Here is an 18,977-nt window from a genome sequence, read left to right as displayed (position 1 = left end):
ATTAACCATTCTTATGGTCTTGTATCTAAAATTTGAATATCATTTTATTAATATTTCTAAATTTATTAAGAATGTGTTTGATTGATCATTCAAATCATTACTAATTTTAGAATTTTTTTCCTTTTTAATTATTTGACAAAATATTTTGAGAAAAATCAAGAAATTAAAATGATAATTTATAATTTTAGCTAAATTATAATTTTGGTCTCTCTATTTTTGTCGATCCATAATTTTGATTCTTCTATTTTAAAATAAAGACATTTAGTTCCCTATTTTATAAAATACGAAATTTTGGTATTCCCATGATGGATCCAAGTAGAAGAGATGAAACGATGAATCTCCCTTGCTTGTATCCGCACTTGCTCTCCTCCTTGAGACCTTGGATTTGGACGGAAGGAATGAAGAAGAAGACTAGGTTTGAAGATCCTAACCTTAGATGGAAGCACTCTAGCAAAGAGTGCCAAGGAAAGCTCACAAAAGATTCGGATCCCTAAAGCTAAGGCTAGAACTTGGGTGGGCTTTTTCGCCATTATAAATTTAAAAAAAATTAAAATTTCTAAAATAAATTAAAAAAAAATAATTTACCAAAATAAATACTTTTCGCCATGTTAGATAGGAGAGAGAAACACATGCATGTAGGATATACGTAGGAACACAAAACGTCATCTTTAGTGATGTTTTGTGCAGATGAAGCAATGAATGAAAAACATCAAGGGCATTGACGTTTTGTGTAGAATGTAAAATTAATGGAAAACGTCAAGGGTATTGATGTTTTGTGTAGAATGCAAAATGAATGGAAAACGTCAACTAGGATAACGTTTTCTTTACATTCGAAAAGTTTTTGACCAATTAACATAGAATAATCATGCAGCGAATCATGCACGGGAACGCAGAAGAATCAATGCAGGGGAATCATGTAGGAGAAACAGGGAAAAGCAACGAAAACATGGGTTGTATGGTATTGTAGAAGACGTCAATGGTTTGGATGTTTTTGGATGAAAGGTAGGCGTCACATAAGGTGACGAATTCCGTGCCACGTACCTTAACCATGCCATGTGTCTAACGTGCCTTGACATGTGTGTTACGTGCTTTGATGGATGCTTGACATGTTTCTTACGTGCATGTGTGTTGCGTGGCTTGATGGATGGCTTCACATGTTTCTTACGGCCTTGATGGATGGCTTACATGTGATTTGAGGGCCTTTATTCGATTAAAGGTAGGCGTTACATAAGGTGACGAGTTCTGTGCCATTTGTGGATACAACAAGACGAGTTATGTTCCTACTCTCACCAGTTACGTTCCTACGAGTTACATTCCTACACTCACCAGTTATGTTCCTACGAGTTACACGCTCACCAGCTAGCTCCCTGCAACGCGCACATGGATATATAGAAAATGTTAGTGAAGATGACGTTTTCTGTATAAAGCCTGCTGCACAAGTCTCTTCTTGGCAGATGGGACACATAACAAAACGTTAGCTAGGGAGACGAGAAGCTCGTGTTCACTAAACGTCAGGTTAGTGAAAGGGTGGTACACAAAACGTCAAAGCCTTTGACGTTTTCCATTCATTATAGCTTCTACACAAAACGTCAATACCCTTGACGTTTTTTCCATTCATTTTGCATTCTACACAAAACGCCAATGCCCTTTACATTTTTCATTCATTGCTTCATCTGCACAAAACGTCACTAAAGATGACGTTGTGTTCCTACATAACGACCCGCCTAGCCGTTCCACAACAACAACACCACGCAGAATAGAGCATACATATATAAAAATAGAATCTATACACATATGTGTAGCCTGGGGCTCAAAGTCAAAGTACAAAATACAGCCAAATTGCTACACTAAGTAGCCTACAATAACCAAATATCATCTTTATCTGCCAGCTGTAGACTTGCTTCAATACACCAACCTATCCTTGCTCTGCTCCCACATACAGTATGATCATTGCAGTCCAAACCACATGGAAACAACAAGGGTAAGCTAATGAAAAGAATCAACATATATATATAAATACAGAAATTATAAACAGCTACAGCTTATCAGCACATCATTAAGTTCAGCAAGATCAGCATACAACACATCACATATACAACTCACATCATTCAGCAAAAACAACATTAAACAAACAATGCTTCGTCACGCATATCAGCTCAGAGATCTCCTACAACAGCTCAGCCTTACGGCCTACAACAGCTCAGCCTTACGGCCTACAACAACTCAGCCTTACGACCTATAACAATTTATATTCAGCATTCAGCACAGCACAACATAGCAGCATTAACAACATACAACATACGGCACAACTCAACTTTTACAACAATACAGCTTAAACATCATAATTCAGCATGAACACTCATAGCACAACATAATCGTCACTTAGCTCAACAACATTCATCATTAACAGCTTAAATCAGCATATATCAGCATATATAAAAAAAGAACACATCCGCGCCCGGCGCAAGAGTACTCGCGCCCGGCGTGGACCAACCAGAGAGCTCTAAGGCTCTCACGTGCCTAGCGCAATGAGCGCAACCAAAGGCAGAGACTCTCAGGAGTCTCACCCGCCCGGCGTACCAAACCCACGCTCGGCTTGAGCAAGGCAGAGACCTCACCAAGGTCTCACGCCCGACACAATACCAATTGCGCCCAGCACCACCCCTGGCAGAGACTCCCAGGGAGTCTCCACGCTCGGCGAGACATAGTCACGCCCAGCGCCATACCAGAACCCCAAAATGTGAGTCTCTGTCTGATATCACGCCCAGCGTGGTCCAACCACGCCCGGCGTGAGCCATCCAGAGACCTTCATTCCCAAGCTCGCCCGGCGCAACCAGGCTTTTTCCCGGCGTGCTTGACCAATGGAACCCTCTGATGGTCATGCACCCGGCGCCAAGAACTACGCCCGACGTATTATCAAACAGCAACCCTCAAACTTCAAAAATTTTCACCAAAACCTGCCAAAAGAAGCAATCCAAGCACATGCAATCCACCGAAAACACCTCATTTTCATCAAACAGCTCAAAAGTCACAACTTTATCAACATGCAACCATCAAAACATGAAAATTCCAAATTTTCACCCTTTTTCCCCAAAACCCCGAAAACGAATTTTGCCTCAAATCAGCCCAACCATCTACTGAAAATCAACCACACATGAGTTTTAAACTCATTTCCAACCAATCTAGCAAAAACCTAGCGTCCCTTACCTCGGTGGAGAAGAAATCCGAGTTCCGGGAAAGTAGAGGAGAAGAGAAAGACGAACGGAGAAGAGAGACGGAGAAGGAGAAGTCCACGCCCTCGGCTAGCTTCCAGCACAACTACTCAACACCTACAACACCGAGGTTTGAGAATTCTGAGACTAAGACAAGGAGAGTGGGAAGGAGAGAGTAAGAAGAAATGGTAAGTTGAGAGAGAGAGGAAGAAGGAGTGGAGTCTCACAACCTCCCCAACAATAGAAATTTTCGTCCCCGAAATAGACTTACTTGGGAATAGGGAAGGATACTGTTGTCTGCACTGCTGCTCAACTTCCCAAGTAGCCTCACCAGTAGCTGCATCCCACAACACCTTCACCAAGGCAATGGACTTGCCTCTCAACTCCTTCATCTTGTAATCAACCACAACTACAAGCGACTTCTCAAAAGTCAGATTCTCCTTCACCCGCACACCATCCAACTCAACCACATGACCAGGGTCATGAACATGCTTCCTCAGCTGGGATACATGAAACACATCGTGTAGGTTTGAGAGAAACGGTGGCAAAGCCAACCAATAAGCGACCGGACCCACACGATGGATGATCTGATAGGGACCAACACACCTAGGTGTCAACTTCTTGGCCTTTAGCGCTCTACCCACATCAGAGGTTGGGGTCGCCTTCAGAAATATATGTTCTCCTTCAGCAAACTCCAAAGGCTTTCGCCTTTTATCAGCATAAGATTTCTGCCTACTCTAAGCAGTCTTCATCCTCTCCTGAATCAACTTCACCTTCTCAGTAGTCTGTAGGATCAGCTCCGACCCCACAACCACTGACTCATCATCTTGATACCAGCACAGAGAAGTGCTACACCTTCTACCATACAAGGCTTCAAATGGCGCCATCCCAATACTAGCATGAAAGCTATTATTGTACGTAAACTCCACCAGCAGTAAGACTTCCTCCCAGCTTCCCAAGTGGTCTAACACACAAGCCCTCAGCAGATCCTCCAAGGACTGAATTATCCTCTCTAACTGACCATCCATCTGTAGATGATAAGCAGAACTCAACCTCAACTTCGTGCCTAAGGCTTGATGTAGACTCTACCAAAATCTGGAAGTGAACCTCAGATCTCTGTTTGAAATAATATTGGAAGGCACCCCATGCAACCGTACTATTTCCCTCACATACAACTGCGTCAACTTCTCCAAGGACCACTTGATGTTGACAGGCAAGAAATGTGCACACTTTGGTCAACCGATCAACAATCACCCAGATAGCATCACTATTCCTAGCCGACCTAGGCAATCCCACAATGAAATCCATAGTGATACTATCTCACTTCCATTCCGGAATCTCCATCTGCTGCAACAAACCACCAGGCTTCTGGTGCTCCACCTTTGCCTTCTGACAAGTCAGACAGACCGCCACATATTCAGTAATGTCCCTCTTCATACCAGACCAACAGAAAGTCTTCTTGAGGTCTTGGACATCTTTGTCATACCTGGATGTATGCTAAGTCTACTCTTGTGGCCTTCCTCCATAACAACTTTCTTCAGCTTAGAATCATGAGGTAGGCAAATTCTGCCCTTAAACCTCAAAATTTCGTCTCCGCCCAGCTCAAAACCAACCGCCTTCTCAGTACCTAGCAAACCAAGAATCCGCACCAACTCTGCATCCTGTAACTGCTTCAACCCAACCTGCCTCAAGAACTCACTAGTTATGGTTGTCATCCCACAACTAATGTGATCATGAGCTAGCTTAACATAAAGATTCAAATCTCTAAATTCCTCCACCAGCTCAAGCTCTTTCACCATCAAACTCGACATGTGGATGGATTTCCTACTCAGTGCATCCGCCACAACATTGGCCTTCCCAGGGTGATACATCAGTTGAAAGTCATAATCCTTTAGAAGTTCCATCCATCGCCTCTGCCTCATGTTCAGCTCCTTCTGATCAAACAAGTACTTCAGACTCTTGTGATCACTGAAGACACTGAACCGAGCACCATACAGATAATGCCTCTATATCTTCAAGGAAAAAACAACTTCCGCCAACTCCAAATCATGAGTAGGATAATTCCTCTCATGGTTCTTCAGTTGCCTTGAAGCATATGCCACTACTTTCTTGTTCTGCATCAACACACACCCTAATTCTTGGTGAGAAGCATCACAATACACATCAAAAGGCTCACCAGAATCAGGCAACACCAACACAGGAGAAGTAGTCAACCTTCTCTTCAGCTCATCAAAACTCCGCTCATAGGCATCTGTCCAAATGAAAGGCTGATCCTTTCTTGTCAACTGGGTTAGAGGCGCTACTATCTTGGAAAATCCCTCAATGAACCTCCTATAGTAACCTGCTAGACTCATAAAGCTCCGAATATCAGTGACAGTTCTTGGACGCTCCCACTGCAATACCGACTCCACCTTAGCCGGATCAACAACAATTCCCTCAGCTGAAATAACATGGCCCAAGAACTTCACCTCTTCTAACCAGAACTCACACTTTGATAGCTTGGCGTACAACTGCTTCGCCTTCAAAATCTCCAACACCAACCTTAAGTGCTCTCCATGCTCCTCCGGGGTCCTTGAATAAATCAGGATGTCATCAATGAACACCACCACGAATTTATCCAAGAAGGGCCGGAAGATCCTGTTCATGTAATCCATGAACACTGCTGGGGCGTTGGTCACACCAAACGGCATCACAACATACTCATAGTGACCATACCTAGTCCTGAAAGCAGTCTTAGGTATGTCACCCTCCTTCACCCTGATATGGTGATATCCTGACCTCAAGTCAATCTTTGAAAACACCAATGCTCCCCTCAATTGATCCATTAAGTCATTTATCCGGGGAAGTGGATATTTGTTCTTAATGGTCAACTTGTTCAACTGCCGGTAATCAACACACAGTCGACTACCTCCATCCTTCTTCTTCATCAACAACACGGGAATACCCCACAGAGATACACTCAGCCTCACCAACTGCTTTTCCAACAACTCTTCCAACTGACCTTTTAGCTCAACCAACTCAGCTGGGCCATTCTATAGGGAGCAACCGACACTAGCCCTGCACCAGGAACCAAATCAATGTTGAACTCCATCTCCCTAGTAGGAGGCAACCCAGGCACCTCATCTGGAAACACCTTAGCAAAATCCTTCACAACCTCAATCTCAGTAATGACCCTCTCGGTCTCCACACTCATAGCAGCAAGTAGAATACAACACTCTGCTCCATCTCTCATCAAAGTTTCAGCTTGGCTAGCTGAAATTAACAACTCATCCTCCACCCGAGGAAAGATCAACCTCTTAGTGGCACAATCTATAAGGATACGATTGGCAGACAACCAATCCATCCCTAAGATTATGTCAATATCTACTAAAGACAAACAAATCAGGTTTACCTTATACCTCTTCTCATTCACCACTATTGGACAACCAACACACATCTCAAAAGCAACCACAGAAGTAGAAGCGGGCGTTTACACTAGCAGTCTCAACCTCAAAGCACATACCGGCACACCCAACATTGCAGCACAAACATATGAAATAAAAGAGTGGGAAGCTCCAGATTCAAATAAAATCATCACATCCTTACCAGCAGCTTTGCCCTTCCCCTTCACAAGGTCAGATGAAGTCAAAGCTTAAGCCTCGATCAAGGCGAATACCCTCCCAGCAGCAACAAGTCTATCACCTCTCGGAGTAACCTTATCCGGTCTATTTCTAGCAGGACAGTTGGTCGACTCATGATCCATCTGATTACACCTGAAACATCGGCTCTCAGTGTGAGGACAATCCCAAACAAAGTGGGGTCTAGCACACCGATAGCATCTGAGAGTGGCACCTCCACCCTGTTTCCCACCTCTAGCAGCATTAGTAGGTTGCCTTATGATAGGACCCCCTTGTTGTGATTGGGGCCTATCATATGGTTTCCTCTGACCTCCACCTTTCTTGGACCTAACTGGTCCCTCAGCAGTCTTCACTACACGGTTGCCACCTTCCAACCGCTCAACAACTTTAGCCTTTTCCACCAAGGCCAGAAACTCAGTGATGGCCATAGGCACCACCACCCTCTTCAACTCTTGTTTCAACCCCTCAGCAAACTTTCGGCACTCCCAAGCTTCAGAAATAGCTTGCGAAAAGAAACGAGCCAAGTGCTCGAATCTCATCGCATACTCAGACACCGACATCCCTCCTTGGTTCAACCGCATGAACTCAGCCTTCTTGGCGTGCCTCACGCTCTCTGGGAAGTACTTCTCAAGAAATACCCTCTTGAAGCACTCTCAGTCAACAACCACTCCTCTAGCAACCAACATGTGGTGGGTGCCTTTCTACCAATGTTCAGCTTCTCCAACCAGCATATAAACAGCATATGCCAACCTCCTCTCTTGAGAACATCCCAACACGGTAAAGATGTTCTCTAGCTCACAGATCCAGTAGTTAGCTATCTCTAGGTCTGCATCACTCTTGAACTGCGGAGGATGGCACTTACGGAACCCAGCTAGATTTCGGCTCTCCTATAACCCAACTGGTCTTGCTGCACTAGCTGTAGCTCTATCAGCATCCATCCTAGCAAAGTAGGCATTCTGCTGTTGCATAGTCATAGCCATCATCTCCATGGCACGGGCTATCTGCTCATTGGTTCTAGTCATCGTCTACAAAAGTAACAACACTTTCAGTATACAATAACTAAACCAGTCAACAAAGAAATCAGCACAACAATCAATACAACACAGAGCTTAGCACAACAAAAGCCTAAAGGACCCACCCCCACGCAGTGTCCACAAGACTCAAACTGCTGTGATACCAAAAAGTGTAACAACCCGCCTAACCGTTCCACAACAACAACACCACGCAGAATAGAGCATACATATATAAAAATAGAATCTATACACATATGTCTAGCCTGGGGCTCAAAGTTAAAGTACAAAATACAGCCAAATTGCTACACTAAATAGCCTACAATAACAAAATATCATCTCTATCTACTAGCTGCAGACTTGCCTCAATACACCAACCTATCCCTGCTCTGCTCCCAAACACAGTATGATCATTACAATCCAAACCACATGGAAACAACAAGGGTAAGCTAGTGAAAAGAATCAACATATATATATATATATATATATAAATATAGAAATTATAAACAACTACAGTGATGGAGGAAGCCCATGGGCCAAGGGCCCAACTACTAGGGCTATGGCAAAGAAGATGCATGAAGAGTGGGCCCAAGCCCAAGGAAAGCCCATCTCTTTGTTTTGTTGGGCCTTGACTCAAGCCCAAGTAGATTAGCGTTAGTGTAGGATTGGGCCTTAGTGCCTTGTATTTCTTTTTGGGCCTTATATTTCCGGCCATGTAGCTTAGGATTTGCATTTAGAGGCTATTTGAATTTAGGGTTATTTAGGTTACATGTGAAGTTGCATTAGCATGTAATTAGAATCACATTTAGTGTGCATTTCGGCCATGTGCAACACATGCACATGGTGTGATCCGAAATGCAACTCAAATAGAAATCTAATTACATGCCAAATGAACTAGCACATGGGTGATCCGGGTTTTAGGCACCAAAATTTGAATTTTGAATTCAAATTTTGGGCGCCTAAGGTTAAGTGAACCTTACCTTGGTTCCACTTAACCTTAGGTTAACCCAAGGTCACCTTAACCTAATTTTACCCTATAAATCACTATGGCCGAGACTTGTATGAACACTTTGGATATATTGGATGTGTTTTCTCTCTTTAATTCATCTCCTCCGAAGTCACCTTGACTCCTAAACTCTACCCTTCTTGAGTGCTTCTCCTTGTAGAGCTAGGAACTTTCATCCTCTCTGGACTTAGCTTCTATGCAAGCTTAGGTCACATTGAGCCTTGTGGAGTCTCAATCCTTGAAGCCATTCCAAGGATTTTCGTGAAGGCTTGAAGAGTTCTTGTGGTTTCCAAGTGGAATCACATCAAGTGGTATCAAGAGCATCCAGTTTTCTTCAAGAGATAAGTCTTGTTCTTGTCTTTTGATGTTGTGATCCGTGGTTAATTCTCTTCATTTTTGTGTTCATATTGTTTTGAGTTCTTGTCACATGAGAGTTGCTTCCTTCCTAGATCTATTTTTAGCCTTAAAATTTGATGGATCTAGTTTCTTATGCTTGAATGATTCATTATGCGTTTGAGATAATATGCTTCCATGAATCATGCTCCATTCTTGTGCCTATTAGGAAATTTTCTGCCTATGAACATTTTGCTTTATTTGAGTCTTACTTGAAATTTTGATTCGGTCATTGTATGCTTGAGTCTTATTTTTTTGTTTTGAAATCTATGTCTAGTAGGTTTGTGTAGTCCTTTATATGTTCATCATTCTTAGCCTTGCTTGTGGATCCGTTTGAATTTTTTTTTTGAAGTGAGTCTTGAAACATTTTCTGGATTTGGTCGAGATCCATAGTCATTGGTATAAGCTCATAATTTTTGTTTTACTTTGAGTTCATGAACTACTACTAGATCATTAGTAGTTTTCTTAGAAATTTTTAGGTTTCCAACTTTTGAAAAATGTCTTCAAAATTTTCCTATCCGTGAGTGATTGATCTTGATTGTTTAAAGGAGTGCTGGAATTTGTGTTTGTGTATCAAATTTGAATTTGAATTTTGGAGCCTAAACCGTGCATGTGCCATTCAAACTTGCAAGCATCAAAAGCATGTCACATTTGCCTTGAATTTAAACCTAATTTGGTTGTCATTTGGCACCTCATTTTTGAATCCGATTTTTAGTGTTCCTAAGTGTGACCGAGACCTAGTTGCTACATAAACTTTGAAAGAAAAAGGCAACTCCTAAGATTTAAAAAAAAAATTAGAAGAAAGATCAAAAGAAATTCAAAACAAAATTGATTAAAAAAAAGTGCTAAACCTATTTTGAAAAGCAAAAGCCAATTAAGGAGTTTGGTTTATCATTTGTTTCTTCTCGGTTTGTACTTGTTTTTGAATCATAATATTTTCAACTTATAAATCTTTGAGTATTTTGATTTTGTGCATCCATTCTAGAACTCATCTTAGGACCATTCCTTCTTGTTCTAGTCAAATACTTGTTTTTGTGTCATCTAAATTGTCATCTACTTCTCTACTCTTATCTCTTCACCTCTTAAATTCTCTTTGCTGTTCTTATCATTGATTAAACTCAAGTGTGACCTAAGTTTGACCTAGCCTATCTTCCTAGAAGCTAGTTCTACAAGGGTCATCAAAAGAAGCCTAAGAAAAGGAGGAGGAGAGGACATAGGTGGCTCTCGAATTTGACTACTTCAAAACATACACCATAAACACTCTTGGCTGGAAAAATTGTGGTTGCTGGACTGGATCAGCCGTGAAGACTTTTGGAGATTTAAATTTGAATTTGTAATTGAATTTAAAAAAAAAAAATATATATATATATATAAGAATTAGTGAAGGATTTTAGAGACCAATTTTTACTTACTAGTTTGAAAATTTTGTTGCAAATTTGGTCACTAATCCCTCACTAATTCTTAGTGACTGTTTTTCTAATTTATTTTAAACCACTAGTTCTTGGCTGTTTAACTTTGTCTATACCTTGTAATTGGCCATTTAAAGGAGTGTCTTGGGTGTGTCTTTGGTACACAACCATCTCTCCTTAGGTGTACATTTTCGTTAGTACTTTGTGAGAGTGGTCCTTGATTGATCTTTGGTATCTTTCAAGCTCTCACACTAGGACACGTTTAGGTAGTTTATTTCTTGCTTTAAATACTTGTTTTATTTGCTTTCATTCGTCTAGTTTCTAGTAAATCACAAATCATCAAAAATAATTTTCATTGAAAAGAATTTGGTAGAGATTAACTACAAAGGGGATTAGTAATTTTTACTTGAAGAGGCTTGGTTTTTAAGTGGCTCTTAGTAGCTCACCTCCCTCCAAATTTCAATTTGTATACTTAATCCTCCAAGTACTTAGTCTTAACTTTGCATAAAAATTGCTTTTCAAACTTCTTTTATCAAAAGAAATCTTTCACCTATAATGGAAGAATTTTCTACTCCTCATAGTGATAGTAATTCAAGTGATAACAATGATCTTGCCAAGTTATCACGTGAGTTAAGATCACTAAAGCTATGGAAAAAGCAAGAATCACAACAAAGAATTAGAGAAAAATTTGAAAGAGAAGCTCAAATTGCTCTTATGGAGGAGGAAATTCGTCTATTAAAGGAAAAAAGAAAAAAAGAAACACCATAGTTGACATAGCTCATACGCCAATAGTTCCACTATAGGAGAGTCAATGCATGATGATAGCCTAGCATTAGGAGATCATTATCAACAACCTCCTAGACGAGTCCAAAGGACCCCAAGCAAAGGGAATCTAGGGTAGATCTCCCTTATTTTCATGGAAAGGATGATGTGGAGGGGTACCTAGATTGGGAGATGAAGGTGGAACAAATCTTCACTTGCCATCAAGTGAGTGAAGAAAGGAAAGTCTCCCTAGCCACTCTAAGCTTTCAAGGTCATGCCATGTATTCGTGGACTTCTCTTGTGAGAGATAGGCGTCTCCATAATGACCCTCCAATTCAATATTGGAATGAGTTAAGGAGTGCCTTGAGAAGGAGGCATATTCCCTCTTATTACACTAGGGAGCTTATCAACAAGCTCCAAAGACTCCATCAAAAAAATATGACTATGGAAGAGTATAGACAAACGATGGAGTTATACTTGATGAGGGCTGGTATTAGGGAGGAAGAAAACATTACCATTGCTAGGTTTTTGAGTGGTTTAACTTTTGAGATAAGAGATAAGGTTGAGCTTCTCCCTTATAGGGATTTGAATGATTTGGTTCAACTTTTCATTAAGGTTGAGCAACAAAATTTGAGAAAAGGTTTCAAAACAAGCTCATATTCATCTTCTTACTCTAAGGTTGACTACAAGAGGGAGGGTAAGAAAAATGATTTTGAAAAGAAAAATACTTTTCCCTCCAAAAATCTAGACAAGGGTAAAGAAAAAGAAAAAGACAAAAAAACAAACACCTCACACACTAGCACCAAGTCTAATGATATAAAATGCTTTAAGTGTCTTGGGAGAGGCCACATTGCTTCTCAGTGCCCTAACAAGAAAGTGATGATTTTAAGGGGCCAAGACATTTATAGTAGCCATGATGAAGCTACTACTTCTTCATCTTCAAGTGAGGATGAAGAAGAAGCAAGTGAGGGAGAGTCATGTGAGGTCACTTATCCTTACAAAGGGGAACTTCTTATGATGAGAAGGGTCCTCAACAATCAACCTAGTGATACACAATCCCAAAGAGAGAACATATTTCATACAAGATGTAATATTTCAAACAAGGCTTGTTCTCTCATAGTGGATAGTGGATCTTGGTGCAATTGTTGTAGCACTAGGATGGTTGAAAAGTTGGGATTGACTACCACACCCCACCCCAAACCTTATCAACTTCGTTGGCTTAATGATGATGGGGATATGGTGGTCAACCAACAAGTGGAAGTAGAGTTTTCTATTGGGAACTACCAAGATAAAGTTAAATGTGATGTAGTTCCCATGGAAGCTTGTCATATTTTATTGGGTAGGCCATGGCAATTTGATAAACAAACTCATCATGATGGCCTAACTAATAAAATAACTTCTTCTCATAAGGGTAAGAAGTTTGTGCTTCATCCTCTATCACCTTCCCAAGTGATGGAAGATCAAGTCCAAATGAAGACCAAACGTGAGCAAGAAAAAGAAAAGAAAAAAATTGAAAAAAAAAAAGTTCTAAAAACTAGTGAAAAAGAGGATTCTAGAGAGAATAGTGTTCCCTCTCTAGAGATAGTTCAAGAGGAGATTTTTGACTCAAAATCTTTACACAAAACCTCTCTCTTTCTTGAACCATCATCTCATATCCTCATGTGTAGAGGAACAGTAACTTGCACTGCCACATCTTCTTTGGAAACTTCTCTACCTCTTGTGGTGAAAAATCTTTTGAAAGAATTTGGTGATGTATTCCCTAGTGAAGGTCCAGGACTTCCACCTTTTAGGGGAATAGAGCATCAAATAGATCTTGTGCCTGAGGCTAGTCTTCCAAATAGACCATCCTATAGGACTAACCCACAAGAAACAAAAGAGATAGAGAAACAAGTACAAGAGTTGTTGGAGAAGGGTTGGATTCAAAAGAGTCTAAGTCCTTGTGCTGTACCAGTAATTTTGGTGCCAAAAAAAGATAGAAAATGGAGGATGTGTTGTGACTGTAGAGCCATCAACAACATCACCATAAAATATAGGCACCCAATTCCTAGGCTTGATGACATGCTTGATGAATTGCATGGGTCATCCATATTTTCCAAAATTGACCTTAAAAATGGATATCACCAAATTAGAATCAAGGAAGGTGATGAGTGGAAAACTGCTTTTAAGACTAAATTTGGACTATATGAATGGTTGGTTATGCCTTTTGGGCTTACTAACACACCTAGCACATTCATGAGGTTGATGAATCATACCCTTAGGGATTGCATTGGTAGGTTTGTAGTTGTTTATTTTGATGATATTTTAATATATAGCAAAAGTCTAAGTGATCATGTGGATCACCTAAGACAAGTGCTTCTTGTTCTTAGAGACAATCACTTGTTTGCCAATGTAGACAAGTGCACTTTTTGTGTGGATAATGTTATTTTTCTAGGGTTTGTGGTAAGAAAAAATAGGGATCATGTGGACCCCGAGAAAATCAAAGCCATCCAAGAATGGCCTATTCCTACTAATGTTAGTGAAGTTAGGAGCTTCCATGGTTTGGCAAGCTTTTATAGAAGATTTGTTCATAACTTCTCTACATTAGCTTCACCTCTCAATGAGTTGGTGAAAAAGGATGTGGTCTTTGAATGGAAAGAAAAACATAATTTAGCTTTTCAAGAACTTAAGCTTAAACTTACTCAAGCTTCTGTTCTAGCTTTACCTAATTTTTCCAAAACCTTTGAGCTATAATGTGATGCTTTGGGTCTTGGCATAGGAGCTGTGTTGTTGCAAGGTGGTCACCCCATAGCTTATTTCAGTGAAAAACTTCATGGGGCTGCCTTGAACTACCCTACCTATGACAAAGAGTTATATGCTTTAGTTCGTGCCCTTCAAACTTGGGAACATTACCTTGTCACCAAGGAATTTGTTATCCATAGTGATCATGAATCACTTAAATACTTGAAGGGTCAACATAAATTAAATAAGAGACATGCAAAATGGGTTGAGTACCTTGAGCAATTTCCTTATGTCATCAAATATAAAGAGGGATCTACAAATGTAGTAGCTGATGCTTTGTCTAGAAGACATGTTTTATTGAATATCCTAGGTTTTCAAATACTAGGGTTTGATGACATCAAGGAGTTGTATGCGAAAGACCTTGATTTTGCTAACTTTTATTCTTTATGTATTCAAAAACCTTATCAAGGGTACTATATTTCTGAGGGGTATCTTTTTAAAGAAAACAAACTTTGTATACCCCAAGGATCTATTAGGAAACTCTTGGTCAAGGAGAGCCATGAGGGTGGGCTCATGGGGCATTTTGGAATTGATAAAACTCTTTCACTTTTGAGAGAGAAATTCTTTTGGCCTCATATGAAAAGAGATGTCCAAAGGTTTTGTAGTAGTTGCATTGCTTGTTTACAAGCAAAGTCTACCACCAAACCTCATGGACTTTACACCCCCTTGCCAATATCCTCTTCTCCTTGGGTAGACATTTCCATGGATTTTATCGTTGGATTTCCTAGGACCCAAAGAGGAAAGGATTCCATCTTTGTGGTTGTGGACCGTTTTAGCAAAATGGCACACTTCCTTCCATGCCACAAAGTGGATGATTCAAGTAACATTGCTAAATTATTCTTTCAAGAAATTGTGAGACTATATGGGTTACCCAAGACTATAGTCTCAGATAGAGATGTTAAGTTCCTTAGCCATTTTTGGAAAACTCTTTGGGCAAGGCTAGGAACTAAATTTCTATTTTCTACCACATGTCATCCCCAAACTGATGGGCAAACTGAGGTAGTGAATAGGTCTCTAGGGACTATGTTGAGGGCAATCCTCAAAGGCAATAAGAAGTCATGGGATGACTATCTCCCTCATGTGGAGTTTGCCTATAATAGAGTGGTTCACAAGACCACTAATATGTCTCCTTTTGAGATTGTTTATGGTTTCAACCCTCTTACTGATGTGTTTTCACTTGGAATGCACAAGGATGCTTCACACCTTCACGGAATTCCTTGGATGAATCTTCAAGGAATGGAGTCTCCTCAAAGGTGCAAGGTGGCCGAAGCTTGCTCACAAGCTAAATTCTAGAAAAAAATGGTGACCTAGCTCTACAAAGAGAAGCACTCAAGGAGGGTAGAGTAGGGAACCAAGGTGACTTCGGAGGGATGAATTTCAAGATAGGAAATCTCATCAATATAATCCAAAGTGGCTTACAAATCTCGGCTATAGTGATTTTATAGGGAAAATTAGGTTAAGGTGACCTTGGGTTAGCCTAGGGTTAAGTAGAACCAAGGTAAGGTTCACTTAACCTTAGGCGCCCAAAATTTGAATTCAAAATTCAAATTTTGGTGCCTAAACCCGGATCACCCATGTGCTAGCTCATTTGGCATGTAATTAAGAAGCCATTTGAGTTACATTTCGGATCACACCATGTGCATGTGTTGCACATGGCCGAAATGCACACCAAATGTGTTTCTAATTACATGCTAATGTAACTTCACATGTAACCTAAATAACCCTAAATTCATATGACCTCTAAATGTATATCCTACACTACATGGCCGGAAATACAAGGCCTAAAAGAAAATACAAGGCACTAAGGCCCAAATCCTATACTACCCTAAACTACTTGGGCTTGGGCTAAAGCCCAACAAAATAAAGTGGTGGACTTTCCTTGGGCTTGGGCCCACTCTTCATGCATCATCATTGCCATAGCCCTAGTAGTTGGGCCCTTAGCCCATGGGCCTCCTCCATCATCCCCTCCCTTTTGAAGAGGATTTGTCCTCAAATCCAAAGCATCCTCCTCTTGGGTAGCTAGTCCTGTAAAAAGAGACAAATTAGAAACATTGAAACTAGAACTAACACCATACTCAGAAGGGAGATCTAGGACATAGGCATTATTATTGATTTTCTTAAGGATTTGGAAAGGACCATCCCCTCTAGGACTAAGTTTTGACTTTCTTTTGGAAGGAAACCTATCATTCTTAAGGTGTAGCCAAACTCATTCACCTTCCTTGAAGATAACCTCTTTCCTACCCTTATTATTATATTTTTGGTATTTTTCTGTTTGGGATTGAATATGATCTCTAACCCTCGCATGTAATTTCTTGACAAACTCAGCTCGAGATGTGCCTTCTTTATGAATAAAAGAAGCAACATCTGGGAGAGGTAATAAATCTAATGGAGTAAGAGGGTTAAAGCCATAAACAATCTCAAAAAGAGACAAGTTAGTGGTCTTGTGAACCACTCTATTATAGGAAAACTCCACATGAGGGAGATAGTCATCCCATGACTTTTTATTGCCTTTGAGGATTGCCCTCAACATAGTCCCTAGAGATCTATTGACTACCTCAGTTTGCCCATCAGTTTGGGGATGACATGTGGTAGAAAATAGAAGTTTAGTTCCTAACCTTGCCCAAAGGGTTTTCCAAAAGTGGTTTAGGAACTTAACATCTCTATCGGAGACTATAGTTTTAGGTAACCCATGTAGTCTCACAATTTCTTGAAAGAATAATTTAGCAATGTGACTTGCATCATCCACTTTGTGGCATGGAATAAAGTGTGCCATTTTGCTAAAACGGTCCACTACCACAAATCCTAAGAAAATAACATTATCCACACAAAAGGTGCACTTGTCTACATTGGCAAACAAGTGATTGTCTCTAAGGACAAGAAAAACTTGCCTTAGGTGATCCACATGATCACTTAGACTTTTGCTATAGATTAAAATATCATCAAAATAAACAACTACAAACCTACCAATACAATCCCTAAGGGCATGATTCATCAACCTCATGAATGTGCTAGGTGCATTAGTAAGCCCAAAAGGCATTACTAACCATTTATATAGTTCAAACTTAGTCTTAAAAGCGGTTTTCCACTCATCACCTTCCTTGATTCTAATTTGGTGATATCCACTCTTAAGATCTACCTTGGAAAATATGGATGACCCATGCAATTCATCAAGCATGTCATCAAGCCTAGGAATTGGGTGCCTATATTTTATGGTGATGTTGTTGATGGCTCTACAGTCACAACACATCCTCCATTTTCCATCTTTTTTTGGCACCAAGATGACAGGTACAGCACAAGGACTTAAACTCTTTTGAATCCATCCCTTCTCCAACAATTCTTGTACTTGTTTCTCTATCTCTTTGGTTTCTTGTAGATTAGTCCTATAGGCTGGTCTATTTGGAAGACTAGCCCCAGGCGCAAGATCTATTTGATGTTCTATTCCCCTAAAAGGAGGAAGTCCAATTGGGCCTTCCTTGGGAAATATATCATCAAATTCTTTTAAAAGATTTTTCACCACAAGAGGTAGAGAAGTTTCCAAAGAAGATGTGGCAGTGCAAGTTAGTGTTCCTCTACACATGAGGATATGAGAAGATGGTTCAAGAAAGAGAGAGGTTTTATGTAAAGGTGTTGAATCAAAAGTCTCTCCTTGAACTATCTCTAGAGAGGGAACACTAGTCTCTCTAGAATCCTCTTTTTCCCTAATTTTTAGGGTTTTTTTTTGTTTTTCAACTGTTTTGTATTTTTCTTTTTCTTGCTCACGTTTGGCCTTCATTTGTACTTGATCTTCCATCACTTGGGAAGGTGATAGAGGATGAAGCACAAACTTCTTACCCTTGTGAGTGAAAGTTATTTTATTAGTTAGGCCATCATGATGAGTTTGTTTATCAAATTGCCATGGCCTACCTAGTAAAATATGACAAGCTTCCATGAGAACTACATCACATTTAACTTTATCATTATAGTTCCCAATAGAAAACTCTACTTCCACTTGTTGGTTGACCACCATATCCCCATCATCATTAAGCCAATGAAGTTGATAGGGTTTTGGGTGGGGTGTGGTAGTCAAGCCCAACTTTTCAACCATCCTAGTGCTACAACAATTGCACCAAGATCCACTATCCACTATGAGAGAACAAGCTTTATTGGAAATATTGCATCTTGTATGAAAAATGTTATCTCTTTGGGATTGTGTATCACTAGGTTGGTTATTGAGGACCCTTCTCATCATAAGAAGTTCCCCATTGTAAGGATAAGTGACCTCACATGACTCTCCTTCACTTGCTTCTTCTTCATCCTCACTTGAAGATGAAGAAGTAGTAGCTTCATCATGGCTACTATAAATGTCTTGGCCCCTTAAAATCATCACTTCCTTATTAGGGCATTGAGAAGCAATGTGGCCTCTCCCAAGACACTTAAAGCACTTTATATCACTAGACTTTGTGCTAGTGTGTGAAGTGTTTATTATTATTTTTTTATCTTTTTCTTTACCTTTGTCTAGATTTTTGGAGGGAAAAGTAGTCTTTTTTTCAAAATCATTTTTCTTGCCCTCCCTCTTGTAGTTATCCTTAGAAAAAGAAGATGAGTATGAGCTTGCTTTAAAACCTTTTCTCAAATTTTGTTGTTCAACCTTAATACAAAGTTGAACCAAATCATCCAAATCCCTATAAGGGAGAAGCTCAACCTTATCTCTTATTTCAAAAGATAACCCACTCAAAAATCTAGCAATGGTAATATTTTCCTCTTCTCTAATGCCAGCCCTCATTATGTATAACTCCATCGTTTGTCTATAT

This window comes from Cajanus cajan, chromosome 7 (genome assembly GCF_000230855.2).
Source record: "Cajanus cajan strain Asha chromosome 7, NIPB_CcT2T_4, whole genome shotgun sequence".
NCBI lineage: Eukaryota > Viridiplantae > Streptophyta > Magnoliopsida > Fabales > Fabaceae > Cajanus > Cajanus cajan.
This window is presented reverse-complemented; position numbering follows the sequence as displayed.